We start from the raw sequence: 24113 nt of genomic DNA, 5'->3' as shown, positions 1-24113 counted from the left end.
CATCACAGCATAGCAGCAAGAAAGATGCAGAATACCACAAACAGCATACACACACAAACACACATACAACCTGCACACAAACACACCCACCACACAAACCCCCACACCACCATCCCTATACACCACACACCTGCAAACCCCACCCCACTCCACCAACACCTTGCACATCACACACCATGGCACCCAAGAAAAACCCCAATTTTACAGACAGTGAGTTGAAGGTCATGGTGGATGAAATCATTCATGTCGAACCACATCTGTTCGGTACCCTAGTCCAGCAGACCACTTGGCAACCAAAACAAACATGTGGGACAGGATAGTGGCCAGAGTCAATGCGCCAGGGACCGTGCCACGCACCAAACTCGAGATCCAGAGGCGCTGGTTGGACCTCAAGGCAAGGGTGAAAGGCATAAGGGCCAAGAACCACCAGCGGGCACACCACACTGGCAGCGGCACTCCCCCGGGAGCCTATACCATTTGCAGAATGGGAGGAGAAGGTGCTGGGCATACTGCACCCTGAGAGCCTGGAAGGAATCGAAGAGGGACTAGAGGCTGGTAAGTACAAACCAATGACCACTATCACACTGCCATGGTCTGCCTTGCACAACTGCCAACACACATCTCCCAGGCTCCAATCCATGCATGTGGCCCACATAGTCACCCAAATGTGAAGTCCTGGCCTCAAATGCACCCACCATGCCCAAACCCAAATGTTGCCTCCTACGTTCCCAGCCTTGCATGTTGTCAAAGCAGCTAGCACCACAACTCCCAACAGGCCCCCATGTCTACAGGGAGGGTGGTGGTGGGTGGGGTGTGTGAGAAAACAGCACTACAACTCCCAACATGCCCCCATGTCTACAGGGAGGGTGGTGGTGGGTGGGGGGGGTGTGAGAGAGGTGGGTGGGGTGTGTGAGATAGGTGGGTGGGGTGTGTGAGAGACCAGCACTACAACTCCCAACAGGCCCCCATGTCGACAGGGAGGGTGGTAGTGGGTAGGGAGTGTGAGAGAGGGGGGTGGGGGTGTGAGAGAGGTGGGTGGTGGGTGTGAGAGACCAGCAGTACAACTCCCAACAGGCTCCCATGTCTACAGGGAGGGTGGTGGTGGGTGGGGGGTGTGAGAGAGGTGGGTGGGGGGTGTGAGAGACCAGCACTACAACTCCCAACATGCCCCCATGTCTACAGGGAGGGTGGTGGTGGGTGGGGGGGTGAGAGAGGTGGGTAGGGGGGTGAGAGAGGTGGGTGGGGGGTGTGTGTGACCAGCACTACAACTCCCAACAGGCCCCCATGTCGACAGGGAGGGTATTGGTGGGGTGTGGTGTGAGAGACCAGCACTACAACTCCCAACATGCCCCCATGTCTACAGGGAGGGTGGTGGTGGGTGGGGGGTGTGAGAGAGGTGGGTGGGGGGTGTGAGAGACCAGCACTACAACTCCCAATAGGCCCCCATGTCTACAGGGAGGGTGGTGGTGGGTGGGGGGTGTGTGAGAGGTAGATGGGGGTGTGAGAGAGGTGGGTGGGGGGTGTGAGAGACCAGCACTACAACTCCCAACAGGCCCCCATGTCGACAGGGAGGGTGGTGGTGGGTGGGGGGTGTGAGAGAGGTGGGTGGTGGGTGTGAGAGAGGTGGGTGGGGGGTGTGAGAGACCAGCACTACAACTCCCAACAGGCCCCCATGTCGACAGGGAGGGTGGTGGTGGGTGGGGGGTGTGAGAGACCAGCACTACAACTCCCAACAGGCCCCCATGTCGACAGGGAGGGTGGTGGTGGGTGGGGTGTGTGCGAGACCAGCACTACAACTCCCAACATGCCCCCATGTCTACAGGGAGGGTGGTGGTGGGTGGGGGTGTGAGAGAGGTGGGTGGGGGTGTGAGAGAACAGCACTACAACTCCCAACAGGCCCCCATGTCTACAGGGAGGGTGGTGGTGGGTGGGGGTGTGAGAGAGGTGGGTGGGGGTGTGAGAGAGGTGGGTGGGGGTGTGAGAGACCAGCACTGCAACTCCCAACAGGCCCCCATGTTGACAGGGAGGGTGGTGGTGGGTGGGGGTGTGAGACAGGTGGGTGGGGGGTGTGAGAGAGGTGGGTGGGGTGTGTGAGAGACCAGCACTACAACTCCCAACAGGCCCCCATGTCGACAGGGAGGGTGGTGGTGGGTGGGGGGTGTGAGAGACCAGCACTACAACTCCCAACAGGCCCCCATGTCGACAGGGGGGTGGTGGTGGGTGGAGTGTGTGAGAGAGCAGCACTACAACTCCCAACATGCCCCCATGTCTACAGGGAGGGTGGTGGTGGGTGGGGGGTGTGAGAGAGGTGGGTGAGGGGTGTGAGAGACCAGCACTACAACTCCCAACAGGCCCCCATGTCTACAGGGAGGGTGGTGGTGGGTGGGGTGTGTGAAAGAGGTGGGTGGGGGGTGTGAGAGAGGTGGGTGGGGGGTGTGAGAGACCAGCACTACAACTCCCAACAGGCCCCCATGTTGACAGGGAGGGTGGTGGTGGGTGGGGGTGTGAGACAGGTGGGTGGGGGGGTGAGAGAGGTGGGTAGGGGGTGTGAGAGACCAGCACTACAACTCCCAACAGGCCCCCATGTCGACAGGGAGGGTGGTGGTGGGTGGGGGGTGTGAGAGACCAGCACTACAACTCCCAACAGTCCCCCATGTCGACAGGGAGGGTGGTGGTGGGTGGGGTGTGTGCGAGACCAGCACTACAACTCCCAACATGCCCCCATGTCTACAGGGAGGGTGGTGGTGGGTGGGGGTGTGAGAGAGGTGGGTGGGGGTGTGAGAGAATGGCACTACAACTCCCAACAGGCCCCCATGTCTACAGGGAGGGTGGTGGTGGGTGGGGGTGTGAGAGAGGTGGGTGGGGGTGTGAGAGAGGTGGGTGGGGGTGTGAGAGACCAGCACTGCAACTCCCAACAGGCCCCCATGTTGACAGGGAGGGTGGTGGTGGGTGGGGGTGTGAGACAGGTGGGTGGGGGGTGTGAGAGAGGTGGGTGGGGGGTGTGAGAGAGGTGGGTGGGGGGTGTGAGAGACCAGCACTACAACTCCCAACAGGCCCCCATGTCGACAGGGAGGGTGGTGGTGGGTGGGGGGTGTGAGAGACCAGCACTACAACTCCCAACAGGCCCCCATGTCGACAGGGGGGTGGTGGTGGGTGGAGTGTGTGAGAGAGCAGCACTACAACTCCCAACATGCCCCCATGTCTACAGGGAGGGTGGTGGTGGGTGGGGGGTGTGAGAGAGGTGGGTGAGGGGTGTGAGAGACCAGCACTACAACTCCCAACAGGCCCCCATGTCTACAGGGAGGGTGGTGGTGGGTGGGGTGTGTGAAAGAGGTGGGTGGGGGGTGTGAGAGAGGTGGGTGGGGGGTGTGAGAGACCAGCACTACAACTCCCAACAGGCCCCCATGTTGACAGGGAGGGTGGTGGTGGGTGGGGGTGTGAGACAGGTGGGTGGGGGGGTGAGAGAGGTGGGTAGGGGGTGTGAGAGACCAGCACTACAACTCCCAACAGGCCCCCATGTCGACAGGGAGGGTGGTGGTGGGTGGGGGGTGTGAGAGACCAGCACTACAACTCCCAACAGGCCCCCATGTCGACAGAGGGGTGGTGGTGGGTGGAGTGTGTGAGAGAGCAGCACTACAATTCCCAACATGCCCCCATGTCTACAGGGAGGGTGGTGGTGGGTGGGGGGTGTGAGAGAGGTGGGTGGGGGGTGTGAGAGGCCAGCACTACAACTCCCAACAGGCCCCCATGTCTACAGGGAGGGTGGTGGTGGGTGGGGTGTGTGAAAGAGGTGGGTGGGGGGTGTGAGAGAGGTGGGTGGGGGGTGTGAGAGACCAGCACTACAACTCCCAACAGGCCCCCATGTTGACAGGGAGGGTGGTGGTAGGTGGGGGTGTGAGAGAGGTGGGTGGGGGGTGTGAGAGAGGTGGGTGGGGGGTGTGAGAGAGGTGGGTGGGGGGTGTGAGAGACCAGCACTACAACTCCCAACAGGCCCCCATGTCGACAGGGAGGGTGGTGGTGGGTGGGGGGTGTGAGAGACCAGCACTACAACTCCCAACAGGCCCCCATGTCGACCGGGAGGGTGGTGGTGGGTGAGGTGTGTGAGAGACAAGCACTACAACTCCCAACAGGCCCCCATGTATCATCCCACAGCAAGATGGAGTCCGACCACCATTTGCAGACCACTGCATCTCCTCCTTCAAACTTACAGGTAGATAGGCATCTTCACAGGGGCACCATCCAATAGCAGGACCGGACCACACATATCCAAGTATTGTCTCCCCACCTACACGCCATCATATTGCCATTTTCTGTCAACCACAACAACATGATGACAACAACAACCATGTCCTGATTCCATAGCGATTTGTAATGTTACAACCAAAAACCTGTCATGTCCACAGCATTGATTCTGAAATTCTTGTCCCTCAGGCGATCACAACTTGACCGGAGAAAGCAGCAACCTCCAGCACCAGTCGCCACCCTCACAGCCCGGACTCTCTGATGAGGAGGACATTGACACCTCGGGTGCAGAGGACGATGCTGGGCCAAGCAGACTTCCAGTGCCATCAGGCTTCCAGGACATCCCGGCCTCCGCCACCTTGGCCAGTGTCACAAGACCAACACCTGCCATTGTGAGCTGTGCAGCTACCACCACCACCACCAACACCACTCCTGCCTGTGCCACCCTGCCTGACCCATCGTCCGATGATGGGCCATCAACATCTCAGGCTAGCAGGGGGAGTGGACGGGAGAGGACACCGGTGAGGCCACAGCTCACGAACAGGAGTGCAGGTGCTATGCGAGGTCGGGAACGAGACCCACCCTATCCTGGGATGGAGACCCTGGATGCCATTGCCAGAGTCCATGCCTCCTATGAGCGGTCGCAGGCACAGGCTGATCGTGCCCACCAAGACTCGCTACAGAGGTGCCAGCTGTTGCAGTCGATGGACACTCGCATTGGCCAAATAGTTGAGCTCATGGGGCAGCATAATGCTCTTCTGAGGGAGTGGTCATCCCGCGCAACACCACCTCCCCCTCACCCAAGTGCCCAGCATGACAGGTCACCAACACCACCGCCACCATCACCTGAGGCCACTGACAGGGAGGTGGTCCTTGACCAACCTGCCCCCACAGCTGTCTCCGCTCCGGCTCCAAGACGGAGGGGCCGTCCGAGGCTGGATCCAGCTGAGAGCAGTGGAAATGCACCATCTACCCGCTCAAAGAGGGGCCGCCACTGACTCCACCCTTCCTTGAGCCTGCCATTCACCCTGCAAACTATCCTGCCCCACAATGCCAAGCATTGGCACACGTCTGTTAGACTAGGTGTACATCACACAATGTGGTGTCCACACGGTATTTTCATCTGCCATGACCTTCAACTGTCACTTCCCCCCAACACCTACTTGTATATATGCACTAACATCAATCCACAACCTGTTAATAAACGCCATGTAAACACTCAATGCTGTGTGACCTCCATGTTTTAATCACATGTTTGTCTTATAAGTTGTCATTACCAGGTGCAGGGATCAATGTTCTTGAGAATCATGCCTCTGTGGGAGTGACCTAGGGATAATGAGAGAACAACAAGCACTGGTCAGGAAACTGAATCACACCCTTCACACCACACCGTACTGCAACATCCCATAAACCACACTCATCACGAATTTAGCGGATCACAGGACACACACCAGGGAGCATTGCATGTACACCATCTCACACACCCATTTGCAAACAGAAAATACCAGAACAGGCAACATTCAGACACCACATCAACACATCACCTGCAAACATACATCACGCATTGACCAGCAACACAGGAAGTAGTTACTCACATTCATGGAAAGTAGCGATCAATGATCTGACGCCACTGGTCCACACCTTCTTCCTCCCCACTATCCTCATCAGTGGACATGGGTGGGATGGGAGGCGGAGCAACCTGTTGGTCTTCAGGGTCCATGATCAGTTCAATATTATTGCATAAGGCCAGGTTGTGGAGCATGCAGCAGGCAACCACTATTTTGCATACTTTGCCTGGTGAGTATGGCAGGGCCCCTCCGGTTTTATCCATGCAGTGAAACCTAGACTTCAGCGGTCCAAAAGTACGTTCCACCACTCGACGTGTCCTCCCATGGGCCTCATTATAACGCATTTCACCAGGGGTAGTAGGATTCCGTAGAGGGCTCAGCAGCCACGACACATACATCATTACCAGGATTGTTGGGAACCCCATGGCACGCATACAACACAATTGTCCTGACAACACACTCACCTACAAGCCACATACGTTCTGGACGCAGATTAGCCATCAATTGGGGGACAATGGTGCTCCGCAGGATGTGGGAGTCATGTGCGGACCCGGGTAATCTGGCACACACATGGGAGTTGATGTTGTCAGCCAGGAACACCACTTGCACGTTGATGGAATGGTAGTGCTTCCGATTCCGATATACAGGTTTACGTGCCTGGGTTGGAATAAGACCAATATGTGTGCCATCAATGGAACCCACTACGTGTGGTATCCGGCCCAGGGCATAGAAGTCTCCTTTGACTGCAGCCAACTCTGCCAGCCGTGGGAAATGGATGTAATCATCCTTGTAATGCATCATGGCATTCAGAACATCCCGCAGCACCATGCTGAACATGGATTGTGACATCCCCCCGGCATGACCAACTGTGTACTGGAGAGTGCCTGTTGCGAAGAAGTGAAGTGCCGCCATCACCTTTGCTGTGGGTGTAATGGCTCCTGGATATGTCCTGCTGGCCGCAGATGAGGTGCCAATTGTGCGACATGCTCCTGCAATCTCCGTCGGTCAAGCGGAATTTGCGGATCACCTCCTCGTTCACCATATCCTCCAGCATAGTGTATGGTCGATGCACATTTGGAGCCCTCCTGTGTGGGAGTAGATGGGAGCAGATGTCAATTGACCAACACCGCATAGCTGTGCCACACTATGACATCTTGACCAACACAATACATATAATGCATGTTTCAGACACTGACTCCATGTGTGACGTGACCGATATATAAGGCACTACAGCTAACTACACACACAATGTTCACCCACAAACAACATCCTGTGTGCAAACATGTCCAATGTAACGTGCACACATGTTGAAAAAACTGCCAACAACACATGACTGAGGGCACAAGTGTGGACAAGCGTCACCACAGACACACATGGGCGTGCACACACAACTTGAACATGGAACACACACTCCTTGTCTTCATGCACCCATGACACCACCTATAATGCTGGGCATCCTCACATTAAAGAACAAAAACAGTTGCCAATGCTGGGACTAGTTCCTCTTAAATCCGTAGAACAATCTCATGAATTAAAACATGAAATATAGCTTTAAAGATTGCTATTTATTTGTATGCAAACATTTTTAAACCTTCATTTGTTTTCTCGAACAGTATTATTAAGTGTGCATTTGAAAAAAAGGTGGACAATAACATTACATTGGGAGACAAATATTTACAAAAAACACTTATAAACAACTTTTTGTCATACATCTATACATTTGGCCAATCTCACATTCCTAACACATTCACACCACATTCATCCTTCAATGAAAAAACAACAAGAAAGTCCTTGCCACATTCAATTATATAGTCTCACATTTGAAGTAACCCAATACTTTACAAATTTCAGTAAATCCTAGAAATTGTTTTCTTATTAATAAAGTTGGCTTCTAGATGGCAAGGAAACAGGTCGGTCGACGCGTTTCGAACCAATATAATTTTCAGGTTCTCATCAGGACCAGAATTTCTACAACCAAAACAACAGAAAACAAGTTTGTCACTACCTATATTAACAGACCATAGGCCAATGGTCTAATACAACTCCCTCCATCCGACATTTCCTACCTTCAGTAATCCAAACAAATTAGGAATCCATATGTTACAAAGTCATCCGTCACATGACCAAACTCACTGGAAAAGGAAAAAACATAAAATTCAAGAAAGGACCTGACATATTTTCTTGTCACCCTACAGCTTCTCACATGTTTAGAGGCGCTTACCGTCTACTATACGATTATCCTGGCAATGATGTCACTCAAAATGTATTTAGTCCGTGCAGAGCCAATAGAAGATATCTTCCTCTGTAAACAAAGATATTTTATTGCTCATTCAGTAATCCTACTTAAGAACTAGTCACTAGTCGACTACCGCATTCTAAAGAAGCTTACCCCGTGGTTCAATGATCGTGGTCTGCAGCGGCCGCTGCTTGGCTCACAGGTGTTCGATAGTCCTGAAAAACAGCCCCAAATAAGACGGGCATTAGTACTAAGACCTGTTTGGCAGCTTTGCTTGCTTGTAAACACGTGTAGAAGCCCAAATCGATCTAACCTCTAAATTCCAATTATTTTCGGCATATGCGTCCTTCTCCTCCGAGTGTTAGAGTTCGAATGGCATTGTGGTGTAGACCGGGACTATTACTTCCTGTTTAGTCACATGCTCGACGTCCGGAATTATGGGTGTTGTAGTCTTAGTTACGGGTTGGGGTTGAAAGGACAGGCTCATGAGTGTTTCATTATGGTGCAAGCCGGGACTATATTCGGCGTCAGGGGTTTATGGATGATGTATTCTTAGTTACGAGTTGGATATTTGGTGTGTAATTGCCAGGTAAGCGCCAAAACCGGGTGCTTAAAACCAATAATTCATGTCAGTGAATTAAAATGACATAACAGAACAGCCTCCACACCAACCCGCCAAACAGGCAGAAGTTACAGGTGTCGGGTGCAAGGGTCAGCTGCATGTTCCAAATTTTTAAAGAGGTTTAAATATTTCAGAAAATTCATTTAAACCCTCCGTGGCAGTATTAAATTTCATAATGAGGAGAGCCTCCCTTTGGCTCAAACGTGCCTCAAGGTCTCCGCCACGAGAATCTTTTTCAATTTTAGACAAAACCGTCCATCTCAGTTCATTTTCTTGGTTTTTGGTAATCCAATGATTCACAAGTGGGGCATTCACCACCTGTCTGCGTACACGAGATTTGTGCTGTGTGATTCTTTGTCTGATCTCTTGAGTCGTTTTGCCGATGTAAAGGCTCGGACACGGGCACATCACTCCTTAGACTACGTTTCTAGTCTTACAATTCGTAAACACCTCGTGTTTCCAATGTATTTCGTTAAAAGTGAACAAAGAATTTTCCATAGTTTGGTCACAGCAAGTGCATGTGCCGCACTTGTGGTGGCCAATCACTGGGGCCAGTCCCAACATAGTCCTCAAAGTTGGAACTTGTTCCGATGGAAGTGATGCCCAAACAATATAATTTGCAACACTTTTTTCTTTGGGAAAAGCGAATAATGGAGGTGTTTCAAAGTCTTCATGTAGGTCTTTAATCAAATGCCAATTTAATAAGATTAATTTCTTTAACTGGTGTACATTCGGACAAAAAGTGGTGACACACACAGATCTATTGAGTGCAGGTTTGACCTTTTTCTCCAGCAAATTCTCTCGCGGTGTCCACCATGCTCTCTTGAGAGAATGTTTCAATAATTTATTTGGATAGCCTCGCTGTAAGAGACGGTCTTTCAATTGGTTGGCATGGTAGAAATAATTTTCTTTATTGGAACAGTTTCTGCGGATCCGCAGGAACTGGCCAAACGGTAGGTTCTGTCTAAGGCTGCGGGGGTGATTGCTACTAAAGTGGAGGGCTTTATTCCTGTCAGTCTCCTTTCGAAACAAAGTTGTAGCAAGATGGCCTTCTGATGCCACCACTTTTACGTCCCAAAAATTATTTGTTTTGTTAGATGTGGAACAACTAAATTTAATGTCCTCGGTTCTAGTATTCAACCATGTCACGAATTCGGTCAGAAGTTCCTGGGTGCCCGTCCAGATCAGAAAAACGTCATCAATGTAACGCATATAGTTGGAAATATGCTCTAGATAAGGGTTGTTGTTATATACGAACTTCTCTTCATACAGTCCCATAAAGAGGACTGCCAATTCAGGTGCAAATGGGCAGCCCATGGCTACTCCTCGAATTTGATAAAAGAATTCGGAATCAAATGAAAAGTAGTTCCTTTGTAATGCAAATTTTGCCAATTCCAGGATAAATTTAGTAGGGACTCTCATTGGTTGGTCTCTTGTCTAAAGAAAATAAGTCAGTGTTTCCAATGCCTGCTCTTGGGGGATTTGTGTGTATAAAGACACGACATCTAGTGTCACTAGGAGTTGTTTAGAGTCATCAAATTGGACTGAAGCGATTCTATTAAGAAATGCCATGGTATCCTTCAAGTGGGCTGGAACTTCTTCGATAAACGGTTTTAGGAAAAAATCAATATATTTAGCTACAGGTTCAATCAATGAGTCACATCCGGACACTATAGGTCGGCCCGGGGGGTCACTTTCGCTTTTATGTAGTTTGGGCAGCACGTAAAAGACTGGTATCCTTGGGTTTTTATTCTGTAAGAACAATAATTCTTTTTGTCCCACAAAACCCTGGTCGAATCCTTTTTGGATAATACTAAAAAGATGATTTTGTAGATCATTTGTGGGATTCTTGCCAATTCTTTTGTAGCAACTTGTGTCGTCCAATTGTCGTAGAACTTCCTTTTGTATTTATTAATATCCCAGACTACCACTGCCCCTCCCTTGTCAGCCTGTTTGATAACCAATGATTTATAATTTTTTAGCGTCTGAAGGGCCTCTTTTTCTGCTTTAGTAACGTTGTAATTTATATATTTCTTCTTTGACTCCATAGCTCTAATCCCTGATATAATGGTTCTCTCGAACGTCACTACTTCTTTCGGGACTTTATATCCCGCTGGACAAAAAGATGATTTATTCCTCAAGCCGGTAACTTCTCCTGACAGTATTTCTTGGGACTCCATAAAGAAAGTTTTTAGTCGGATTTTCCGACAGAATTCAATAATTTCCAATTTCATTTTAATGAAGTCCGTGGGTCTCGATGGAACGAAACTAAGTCCTTTCTGCAGCACTGATATTTCTGATCCGGTCAAGATTCTATCCGATAGATTGAATATTGGGGATGATTCTAGCTTTTGTAATACTGAAATTTGTAAAGTATTGGGTTACTTCAAATGTGAGACTATATAATTGAATGTGGCAAGGAATTTCTTGTTGTTTTTTCATTGAAGGATGAATGTGGTGTGAATGTGTTAGGAATGTGAGATTGGCCAAATGTATAGATGTATGACAAAAAGTTGTTTATAAGTGTTTTTTGTAAATATTTGTCTCCCAATGTAATGTTATTGTCCACCTTTTTTTCAAATGCACACTTAATAATACTGTTCGAGAAAACAAATGAAGGTTTAAATTTTTTTGCATACAAATAAATAGCAATCTTTAAAGCTATATTTCATGTTTTAATTCATGAGATTGTTCTACGGATTTAAGAGGAACTAGTCCCAGCATTGGCAACTGTTTTTGTTCTTTAAGGTATAGGCTCAGCCTTGCTGAGTAAGAGCCAGGACCCAGTCTTGTTGTTGGGCATCCTCACATGACATGCATGGGCACACAACAGGTGACACACATACGCATACACAAAATGCATGTATACCCCCATTATTGCTACTTGCACACACATACCACACCCTCACAACAGCTTCTGAATTTGGGTACACAGCCTTGATGTACTGTAGATGTGTACAAATGGAAACGTGTGTCCGGAAAACCAAAACGTCAACACATCGCCATGCACATCTGACGCAACTTGGGAGCACATCACTGGCCTTTGTTAACCACTGGCAAGGTCAATAGTATGACCACACATGCAACAAATGGACATGAATGACACACGTGGACACGGGCCATTGACTTGACATCATGATTCTTGATGCACTCCGGACATGTCCTGACACACATGTACAACTATGAACATTACATGTGTGCAGAGACATGCAGTGTGTGTACACACGCCATCCGGGTACACCATCCCCCAACACAGAAGATGATCCTTGATACTGCAATTGTGCAAGACATATGCTGCATGGTCAGGGACCATCACGGTCACACCCCGCAAAACGCTTGTGCGCACTACCGCGACGGTGCATCTTTTGAAAATCATCAGTCACTGGCATCGCAATGGCGGAGCACGCATTCCGCGTGGGCGGTGCAGGCTAACACATACATTGGAATATGCAAGTGGAAATGGCAGTTGGTACCGCCCTTACAGTCACATTGCAGCACCCACAGCATACTGCCGGCCCTGGCGGCTCACCCACCGCCGGGTGCTGCCCGGTCACCCACCGCAGGGTGCTGGCGGTGGGTGCGCACCCTGTGTATTGAGGTCACCCTGCCATAGATGGCCCTGGCTGATCACCCACCGCCGGCCCTGGCCGGTCACCCACCACTGGGTGCTTCCCGGTCACCCACCGCCAGCCCTGGCCGGTCACCCACCTCCAGGTGCTGGCCGGTCACCCACCGCCGGGTGCTGCCCGGTCACCCACCGCCAGGTGCTGCCTGTTCATCCACCGCCGGGTGCTGGCGATGGGTGACCGGGCAGGGCCGGCGGTGGGTGACCGGGCAGCACCAGGCGGTGGGTGACCGGGCAGCACCCAGCGGTCAGCGGTGTGTGCTGGAATGTGACTGTAAGGGGGGTACTAACTGCCATTTCCACTTGCATATTCAAATGTATGTGTTAGCCTGCACCGTCCCCGCGGAATGCGTGCTCCGCCATAGCGACGCCAGTGAGTGATAAATTTCAAATGATGCACCATCGCGGTAGCGCACGCATGCGGTTGCCGGTGTGTGACCGTGACGGTCCGTGCACATGTAGCCAATGGAAACAGGTAACGCGGGCGTGTAAGCCCATTCAAAAATAGCAGAAGCCGTGCACCGCCTCAGCAGGGCCAGTCATTGGCTCATTTTGAATGAGGCAACCAGGGAAAACCAATTGCTGCAGACGTGTGCCACTGATATGAGCACAGGGCCCTATAAATGTGTGGATTTCTGCAGCACTCATTCACTGCTTCCAGCCACTGCTGCCTGCGACCATCACCTCGACCTGCTGCTGCTGAGCTATCCAACAACTGCTGCCTGCGACCATCACCACGACCTGCTGCTGCTGAGCTTTCCAACAACTGCTGCCTGTGACCATCACCTCGACCTGCTGCTGCTGAGCTATCCAACAACTGCTGCTGTAGTACCACAGTCGCAGACCTTGCCATGCAGAGAGTGCGAGAGATCCGGTCTCATCCCTTCACCGCCGCGGAGCTGGATGTCCTTGTGGACGGTGTGCTCCGCCACTATGAATGGCTCTACGGTGCCCCCGGACAGGTGGTAAGTGCAGTGGGGAACATGTTGGTGTGCATGAGGTGGTCACTGACTCCTGGCTTCTGCAAGCTTTGCGGTGTGCTGTGGGACCTTCACATGTGTTGTACTGAGCATGGCTGCTGAAAGTTTCGTGTTTCTACCATGTTTGTGAATGTCCAACTGTCCACTGACGTCCCCCTCTTGTCTCCCATCATGGTAGGTCAAGCTTCACCTTCGCAAGGCCGTGTGGAGGACCATAGCACGTGATGTACGGGCAGTGGGGGTGTCCAATAGACGACACACACACTGCCACAAGCGCTGGGACGACATCTCCAGGCTCAGCAAGAATGTGGCGGAGATGACACTGGGGCAGATTCCAAGATCAACACGGCTTGCACGACGCACCATGACCCCTCTAATGCATCGTATCATAGCTGTGACACATTCTGACCTGTCCGCCCGGCTGAGAGGGGATTAACAGCAAACTAGCGGTAAGCAGACTGTATGTGTCCCAAGGACAAGGACACTACAAAGGAAAGGGCAGCTCCCTAGGCCAGGGACACTCCCAAGGACAAGGACACTACAAAGGAAAGGGCAGCTCCCAAGGCCAGGGACACTCCCAAGGACAAGGACAATACAAAGGAAAGGGCACCTCCCAAAGCAAGGGACACTCCCAAGGACAAGGACACTAATAAGGAAAGGGCAGCTCCCAAGGCCAGGGACACTCCCAAGGACAAGGACACTACAAAGAAAAGGGCACCTCCCAAGGCAAGGGAAACTCCCAAGGACAAGGACACTAATAAGGAAAGGGCAGCTCCCAAGGCCAGGGACACTCCCAAGGACAAGGACACTAATAAGGAAAGGGCACCTCCCAGGGCAAGGGACACTCCCAAGGACAAGGACACTACAAAGGACAGGTACACTACAATGGACAGGGACACTGCAAAGGACAATCCTACTCCCAGGGACAGGGCACCGACCACGGATCAGGCACATTCCAGAGACAGTTTACCTCCTACGGCCAAGGCACCTCACAGGGCCGAGGGTTCTCCCATAGACACGAGCACCATCAAGGACAGGCATACGTCACCCCTGGCTGCCCTGAGGCTGATGTTGGTGAAGGAATGTAAGACATATGTGTCTGCGGTGGAGTCCCCCCATACCTCTACTCCCATCCACACCCCGCAGAAGCAGAGGAAGGAGTACACTATTGTTGCATCCCCCATTACACATGATGCAGAGGGCAGAAGGCAGGCCCACAGCAAACGTCAAGCAGGGTCCAGCATGCCCCCAGAGAGCAGACCCCCACCCGCACATGATCCAGCTTTGATGGGTGATGTTTCTGATGAGGCCACGCCACTTAGCAGTCCAGTAATGTCCGGGGTGCACCTACATATCCCAAAGAATCGGAGACACACACCAGTGACACATGCCCACCCCAATGTCGCTCCAGTACAGCTGTCCCCAGCTCCCAGCGCCACCCTGCCTCCTGGCCCATACAGTCCTGTGGCTCATCATTTCAGTGGTCTTAGTGGGTCAGCTGCAGTTCACTCTCATGTGTCAGATAGTGGCACAGTGTCTGTTGTTCGATGTCATGCCTCATGTAGTAGCACTGTGTCAGTTGTACCCTCTCCGGTTTCAGGTACTGGCACTGTGTGTGTTCGCCACTCTCATGTCTCAAATGCTGGCATGGTATTTGTTGGTCACTGTACAGGGACATGTCCTGGCAGTGTGTCTGAGTCTATAGCTCATGTGTCAGCCACTAGAGCTGTGGCAGTGTCTCAAACTCCTGTATCTGGTGCTGGCAGTGTGTCTGGGTCTATGGCTCATGTGTCAGTCACTAGAGCTGTGGCTGTGTCTCAAACTCCTGTATCTGGTGCTGGCAGTGTGTCTGGGTCTATGGCTCATGTGTCAGTCACTAGAGCTGTGGCTGTGTCTCAAACTCCTGTATCTGGTGCTGGCAGTGTGTCTGGGTCTATGGCTCATGTGTCAGTCACTAGAGCTGTGACTGTGTCTCATACTCCTGTATCTGGTGCTGGCAGTGTGTCTGTGTCCATGGCTCATGTGTCAGTCACTACATCTGTGGCTGTGTCTCACACTCCTGTTTCTGGTGCTGGCAGTGTGTCTGGGTCTATGGCTCATGTGTCGGTCACTAGAGCTGTGGCTGTGTCTCACACTCCTGTGTCTGGTGCTGGCAGTGTGTCCGAGGCAACTAGGTCAAGCAGTTCACCAGATTCTGTGCTGTGAGGTGTAGCTCACATCACTCACATGTCATTTGACTTGGTGTCTAGATTGTCCATTGTAACCACCCTTGCATTATTAATGTCCATGGGACTGTGCGCTTGACCCACGTACCTGTGTTGCCTTTGATGTACCTGTTCTGTGCCATGGACTGTTGCTGCACTTAGCCCCTCTCATGTGCTGCCTCTGATGTACCTGCTCTGTTATGGACACTGCCTTGTTGCTGTTCTGATACTGCATTGTGCCCTCATGTGCTGCCTCTGATGTACCTGCTCTGTTATGGACACTGCCCTATTGCTGTTCTGATACTGCATTGTGCCATCTCATGTGCAGCTTCAAATGTACCTGGTCTGTTCTACCCAGTGCCCATGCTCTTGGATACTCTCGGATTATACCACTATTATGTGCAATAAAGCAAGTTAATCGTGTGTAGTGGTTTGTCTTTGTCATTACTGGTTGTCTCCTTGCATTGTTGATATATTGGTGCTATCGTAAATGCTGTTTCCCCAACATGACCCTCCCCCTCCCCACGTCACGGTCCCGGAAGGTACTCTCCTTCCCAGAGCAATTGGTGTGTTGGCGTACCTGCGTCGTCGTCGGTCCATGACTTGCTGGTGGTGAAGCACGAAGAGTATAGGGAATGCGTGTAGCGCTGGGTCCATGGCAGCGATCTGCCTGTGGTGGGTATCTCTGCAATGTTGTGCCTCTCCGCTGTGGTGAATCCGCCGTGTTCCGGCAGGTTTTTTATCCGCAGCGATTAAATGTGTGTTTTCCGCCATCGTGATTTAGAGGACGGTCGGAGACGTCATTCCGTACGGTGCAGTCTCTGGATTGGTTACGTCCGCCGCGGGGTCAGGTGTATTTCCGCGGCGGTGCGTGCTCTTCCGCGGCGTACGGACATTTGACAGTGCTTCCCATCCTAATATGGCGGACGAACTGGCCGCGGCTGGCGGACTGTAAAAAGGCATTTTCCGCCTACTCCAGGATGGCAGTCGGCCTTCCGTCCGCCATCGTAATCGACCCATAAGTGCTTAATTTGCAATAGAACAAGTGCGGGTGCCCAAAGCTTGTAGCCTGCACTATTCAATGTCAAAGCGCAAATAACAGAGGTGCGTATCCTTGAATCCACCCCCAGGCATGTTTAATTCATTGCCAGACACATGTTTCCCCTTCATCTCACTCTTGTGGGTTCTTTATTTTTCTCTTTATGTGTGTGTTTCCAATTGTTGCTCTCTGGAATGTTTGAAGAAGGGAAAATAAGTGTTGGTTCCCAGAACTGAGTGCCGCTGGCACCCAACTGCAAACACCGTTTCAAATTAAGCACTGCTAACACCATGTAGAAAAATACCAAACAATTTCCATCAAAAGGGGTGCTCGAACACTCCAGCAGTGAAGGGGTTAACAACACCGAATGAAACGGTATTAATTCTGATACTGTATGTAAGTGTGTAACAGCCTGTGAAATGGCTTGATACACTTTTCATTTTTCAACAGTAAACTGTGCTTCTTCACTTCAGTCATGTGACTTGGGCATCAATTGCAAGAGTCGAAGGCTTCCCCTGTTATTGGTCTGGTTGTTTAAAACCAAGGGCAATGTCTACTTAAGAAAGCATGTGAAATACAATACGTGTTTCCACTTTATTAGCTATAATTAAATCAGATAAGCAGACTTGCTGCTACGCATATTCAGCAAGGTTATTCCGAACTGCTGCTTAAGAGCCTTTACTTAAACATTGAGGTTAAACAAAACTTAAGCACTTTAGCAGAGAGCAATAACCTCATGACCATATGGAGGGCGATGGCAACCTTAATTACTAAAATGGATGCAAATTAATTGCCATTACACTACAGTGATGCACGAGTTCCATTAGGATTTGAATAGAGCAACACATACAAAGGGACTCAATAATGCCAGTTGAGCTTCTAAGCAGGACAAATTAACAGTTAAGGACAATATTTGTATTTGCATATATCAAATAAATATGAGCACCTCACATAGACTGAATGTTGCAAGTCAGTAAGTAGCTATTCATCAATGTATGTTCACAAGGTCACACGCAAAGGGTCTTTATACCGCTAGGGAAATCCTAAATGGTTTGCAGTAAAGAAAGGGTGAACATCAATCCTTTCAATGCTTAGTGCACTGCTCTAATAATGACACTTATACTGCTCCCAGTCAAACTATAGAAGATGGCTGTATAATATCATATGGCGGATGATTGCGCCTCATTTGTGTAGAACTTGGAAACTGGGGGGCAGATTTACGAGCCCCTTGCGCCACTGGTGAGTCACTTTTCGTGACGCACCGGCAGCATATTTTACTGCCCCATATTTACAAGGACAGGAAAGCCATCCTGTGTAGCTTTTCCTGTCCTTGTAAAAATGGCCCCTTTACATGCAGCACTTTGAGTAAAAGGGGCATTACATGGGTGTTGCTGTGGGTGTACCCACGCAACACCCATGGAACCTGACACATTTCCAGATTTACAAGAAATCGTAAACCTGGAAATGCGCCTGAATGCTATGCCTCCCTAGGGGAGGCGTAGGGAGGCGCAACAAGGAGAAATGCATTAATTTCTCCTCGTTTTATTCCTCTTTCTATGCGTGCTACAGCACACATCGAAAGAGGAAATCCCCTCTGCCGATTGTTTATGTACAGGAAAGTATCCCTTCCTGCACATTAACAATCATTAAAAAAATTATATTTTATAAGTTCTATGTGTGCTAATACAGCACACATAGAAGTTAAAAAAGCCATTTCAGATTGTTTATGTGCAGGAAGGGAACCAGGGTGCCTGCGTTGGCGCATAGCAGCTCATTGTGTGCCAGCGCAGGGAAGAGCTCAGGAATGCAACATATTATTGTCAATATGTCGCATTCCTGTGCTTTGAAAGTGCCGGAGCGTGGCGCAGCCAAAGGGCTTGCAGTTTCTTGTAAATCTGCCCCTTAATACTTACAAATTACAGCATCCAGCACCATATTGCAATAAACTAGGCTACACAACTCAGAGATCAATGCTGATGTTGCAGGAGAGGCTTTTAAAATATGAGTGTGTAAGCTTCTAATTTGAGAGTAATATTAAAATACACAATGCACCTCATTTAGAGGAAGCTGCTACTGAGGTGTAGTATTGAATTTACTCAACTTCCTTAAGTATAATATTATATCTATTTCCATAAAACGCTGCCCACGAATTTACTGCAGCAAGCTGCCATTGATAAAATCTCGAGCCCAGCTGTTCCACAATCCAGAACATGGAGCCCTGTCAACCAAAAAATACATCGCAGGATAACACATTCTTACCCGGCTTAGAGACTCATACAAATAACCCCAAACCTTCCAACTTAACAGACACCAGAAACAACATTAACATTAACATAATACCACATAACTTTAACCATTACCAACAATGTTTTTTAGTAACAAAATTGTTCAATTGTATAAATAATAATCATAAAGTTTTTTAGGCAAATAAGAAACCCCAGCACCAATTTTACTATTAATATTCACATCTAACCCTGCACTGCTAGATATTTCATCAAATGTTGAATGTGTTGAAGATTCACACAATAAAGAACTTGAAGAACGTTTTGGATTATTTGGCCCCTATAAAGAAGAATCAGTGCAATATCACTATGCTTCTTTTGACAATAAAACTGTTTGCTTTCAAATGAACAAGATCTCTTCTACTCCACCACTCTTTTCTAGAAAGCAAAATAAAGCCTTTGCTGACCTGCTTCAACACAACTGGCAAAAAAACATATGTTTTGAATGTTTCCACTGCCCAGCTGCAGGCCAGAGCCTAATGCTCTATAGTGCTATAGTGTGTTTCAGACAACTTCAACATCCTGGATGGAAAGGCTATAGTATGTTCCCTGCATGACACCCACTGAATCAAAATAGCTCCTAGTCCAACTAAACTTGCATCCACTTTGCTCATACATGTATTTCCTGAAACTAAAAGTTTCAATGCTAGAGCTTCTTCACTTAAAAGCTTAACCTTACTAAAAGCCTCATCCATTTCTGAAGACCATAGAAATGTAGTCCCTTTCTAAGCAACGTTCTCAAAGGTTGAACAACGTGGGCATACCCATTTACAAATCAAGCATAGTACTCACTCTAACCCAGAAATGAGTGGAATGCACCTTTATCTTTAGGTGGACTTGCAAGTGTAATAGCCACAATTAAGCTAAATGTTGCCTTGATTCCTGCAGTAGTACGACCCAAATATTCTAGCTCTTGCACCAAAAGTGTGCACTCACTTCATTGCACAGTCATGACTCTCTGAGATAATATAGTTAGAACAAGTTATGATAGTTTTTCTACACTATCATCAAAAATCCAAATGTCATCTGACAAGCCTGCACTCCACCTATATCTCCAAAGGAGTTATTATTGAGCATTTATACACACTAATGGCCGAAGTGAGACCAAATGGTAACCAAATATATTTAAAATCACGAAAAGGTGTTACAAAGGTGGTAAGTTCTTACGAATTGGGTGTTAATGTAACCTGGAGAAATGGAGATTATAAATCAAGGACTGAGAAAAATTTGGAGCCCTATAAAGTGGCTAAAAGATCCATCATTTTTTGGGAGAGGAAGACAATCCGCTTTAATGTTTTTATTTAAGTGCAAATATCTGCACAAGGACTAATCTCCCCTTATTTTTTATGTGCAATAACAACCGGAGATAACCATTGTGAGGAGCCACTAGGAGTAATAATTTCTTCTGAACATATTTTATTAAGTAACTGTTTAAGCTCCTCCCTCACTCTTAGGGGAACTGTCCCTACTTTATGTATCATCGGCTCAGCATGGGCTTAAGTCTAATTTCATTCTGAAATCCCTTAACTGATTCAACATGATCCTGTAAGACATATTGTTATTTTAGTAGAATTCCATCCACACCAATGACAACATTGAAATGATTACACAACAAATTGGCATGTCACCCAAAACCACAGGATTACGAAGACCTGGTTTTAAGAACAGCCCCTTTTATGCCATATCTTGCCACCCAATGATGTTTTCGCCTTTGATGGCAACATACATCTTTATGGTTACACACTTACCAAGACGTTCCCAACACCAACAAAATAACACAAACTATTGATGTCTTTCCCTCCAAAAGCTTTGGAAATAACATCAATTTCAAATCCTGTCCAATTCACTTTAAAAGATAAATCCGACATAATAGTAGTAGGGGTCCAGAATCTGCCATCATCTGGAAAACAACACTATCCACAGATGCTTCACACAAAGGTTCTTTGACCAACTTACCATCACCAGTTGAGTTACTCTCAGCAGTCAACACTATAGTTAATTGCTTCAAAGCACTCATTATCAGAAACATCAATACTACTAATTCTTGCAGGGCTAATTACTTTTACATACCGCTTGAAAATGATCTATCTTTTTACACAAATTACAATGCTTAAATAATGCTGGGCAATTAGGATTGTTACGTAACTAGTTATTTGATCCACATCCATAACGGATTGTCACATTTTTCTTTTTAGCAATATGTTTCCCAGTTTTACCCTGGATTTGAAGAGCCGAATAGAGCTCCTCCTGAGAAATTTCGGCACAAACTGGTTCACCATCCAGTATATAATTCCCTGCAGTCATAGAGTTAACAACAACTTCATTATTTAAATCTTTGTATTATATCATGAAACATTCAATCCCTTTTGCCATACCAACAACCTCAAAAAGCGATGGTTTCCTGCAACTTAACAGTCTCTCCTGTATCATTTTAGAGTGACAACTAAACCACCAGCTGTCAAGTTCACCAAGGAGCCCAACACTCCTAAGAAAACTGGCAAAACGAAACTCGAGGAGCATCCCTTGCAAGGAACATGGAGGTTCCCCCTCCGGACCCAATTTGGAGCTATCAGGCCAGAGTACTGTGCTGACGGTGCTCCTGGAGCTTGGTGACCCCCGCACCACGAGGGCTGCGGGAGCCTGTGTTACGCCACTGTCCTACAACTCCACTCCCAAATGATTTCAAGCACTCCTCCAGCAGGAATGGTCATCACAAGCCGAAAACAAACCAGCACAGGTAAGGTTCCAATTGTCGCCAATATGTAGTATTGAATTCACTCAACTTCCTTCATTATAAAATGTGATTCATTTACATAAAATTTGGCCCACGACTGAACTACAGCCAGTTAGTTCTGAAATCTCCTGCAACTGCTGTTGACAGAATCTCCAGCCCAACTGGTCCACGATCCGAACCATAGAACACTATGAACTAACAAATACATCACAGGATAAACATAACCTTAGCCTGCTTAGAGACCCATACAAATAACCCCATACCTGCCAACTTAACAGATACCAGAGAAAATAAAAACATTAACACAATAGCACATGGGGATATACCATAAACTGGATGCCGTTGTATATGTCCCCTTCTCAGACCCACTACCCTATTTAGAGAGTGTTGACTCTTGGTGTTCCCAATAGTAGGAACATCCTTCCAGCAGACTGGGCTTCAGTGGAAAAAGCATGTGAGTGGCCATCCAATTAAGCTAATCCTCAGAAATATTTTCTGTTAGTGTTCGTTGTGACTGGGACTGTTAATGAATCTCTGGTGGCTACCAACAGAAATCATAGTAACACTTGGAGAGAAAGAGGCTGATGTAGACCCCACGTCTGCCACTAGTGATACATCGCACACATATATGTATATAAAACATTTTTTGTGAGCAAGATGGCGTCTAACTGAACTTAGCGAGAGGTGCCCCTGTGCTTGGTTCTGAGACAAACAAAAATGATTTAAAAATATGCTGAAGCACATCTACCTTTTGGGCCTCTTGGATTCCTGCTGGCGGGGTGGCTTCTGCTGGCAAGGACTGCATTGTGTGGTGGCTGTGATTGCTGCTCTGTGGGAGACCGGTGTGATGTTCGGTGCTCTGTGGTGGAGACTGATGCAGTCCACCACAATGGCACCCAAGTCAAGCAAGGCAGGCTAGGTGCTGAAGGAGGCTGCGGGGCAGGCAGCCGTGCACGGAGCAGCGGCAGGGCGAGGCACAATCAACCCCCAGCGTGGCACCCTGAGAAAAAAATGGAGGAAACCAGGGCCCGAGCTGGCAAGGGTGGTGAGACAGAGGGTCGCTCTAAGCAGTGTGGGGTGATCGCTGATGTCAGCAGCTCAAGACAGCTCTCGGTCTCTGAGGCTTTTTCTTCAGCTGCTGTTACCAGTGCCAACAGGACACAGCCTTCTGCGATTGGGGCTGCAATGCAGACCGCCTCTGACCCGTCGGAAGAGGTGGGTGGAGCCAAGCAGACTGCTCTGCCCAGTAATACATTGCTGCAACAACAGCCCGGAGTGGGGCTGTGTTGAATGGAAAATTCCCAGCTGGAGCTGCAGGTCCAAGAAGCTGAATCAGCCGAGAGAGGAGGTGTATCTCAGGGCCCCCTGGGCCCCAGGACCCCTGCTAATCTCGAACCATCCTGTGAAGGTGCTGATAAGGAATAACAATAGCTCACTACCTATACCTATATCTACAAATACTCTGTTGGGTGGGACCGGAGGACAGGGATCTTTACCAGCACCATGGCTTAAAAACCCATTGGGATCTCCAGAATTAGGAGAGAAATGTTTCCCCCTGACGGAAGATTTGGATATTTCGATATCAAGTGGGGTGCTCACGGAAGAAGATTCAGGGTCGGTGGACTCATCTATTAATCCAAAGGAGAGACACAATAGTATTTCACTCAAAAAAGCAGGACCAAGTCCAGGGTGAGCCCTCAATGGCAAAATACTAATGTCAGTGTGTCCTCCAGACTGAGATGGGAGTATTCTGCCACCAGCCAAGTCTATAACACGGATGTGGGTGGTCAATCTGCACTAGAAGAGGGCTCCACCGACCCTAAACTCTCCCCCTCAATAGACCGTGCTTATCCTACTTAGAAACAAATGCAGGGGGAGGCCTGACAGGAGAACCGCAGGGCACATCAAGTAACTAAAAAGCTCCAAGGGTCAACTCGGGTAAGCGAGCAAAATCCGCACCGAAATGAAAGAAAGGATGACTCATGTCGAGGAAAGGACAGCGGCTTTAGAGGGAGAAGTGGAGAAGCTGCAGTCACATAAAGAGTCACAAGACAAGCAGGTTGCAGATGTAATGTGGAAACTCAAAGATTTCGAGAACCGGCAACACTGAAATAATCTCAGGTTCTTGGGGCTAGCTGAGAACATCGAGGGTGACGATATGAGAGCATGTATTGTGGGCCTCCCAAAGGGCCCTTTTCCTGATTTATCACAGGGGAACTGGGATGCTGAGGTACAACAAGCACTCCGCTTCCCTCTGACCCTGAGCAAAAATAATTTGGTGGGCCAGACAGAATGGCCCAAGGCCGTTTAGTTTTTTTGGGCATCTTTTTGCTGCAGCAGGCTATATCGGATAAAGCAAGGCCAGATGCAAAATGCTCTTTTGGGGACCATCCATTTTTTGCCCAACCAGATTTCTGCCACACCACTGTAGAGAGGAGCTGGAGGTTACACCAAATGATTTCACCTCTCCTGGCAACAGGCTGTGAAGCATAACTTTTGAATCCAGCTTGGCTCAAGGTCATCTCGAACAGAAGGGTGCAGATATTTATATCAGAAATTACATTCCTGGACTACCTGAAGT

This window comes from Lissotriton helveticus, chromosome 10 (assembly GCF_964261635.1).
Source record: "Lissotriton helveticus chromosome 10, aLisHel1.1, whole genome shotgun sequence".
Lineage (NCBI taxonomy): Eukaryota > Metazoa > Chordata > Amphibia > Caudata > Salamandridae > Lissotriton > Lissotriton helveticus.
The sequence above is the reverse complement of the archived record's forward strand: the minus strand, read 5'-3'. Positions refer to the sequence as shown.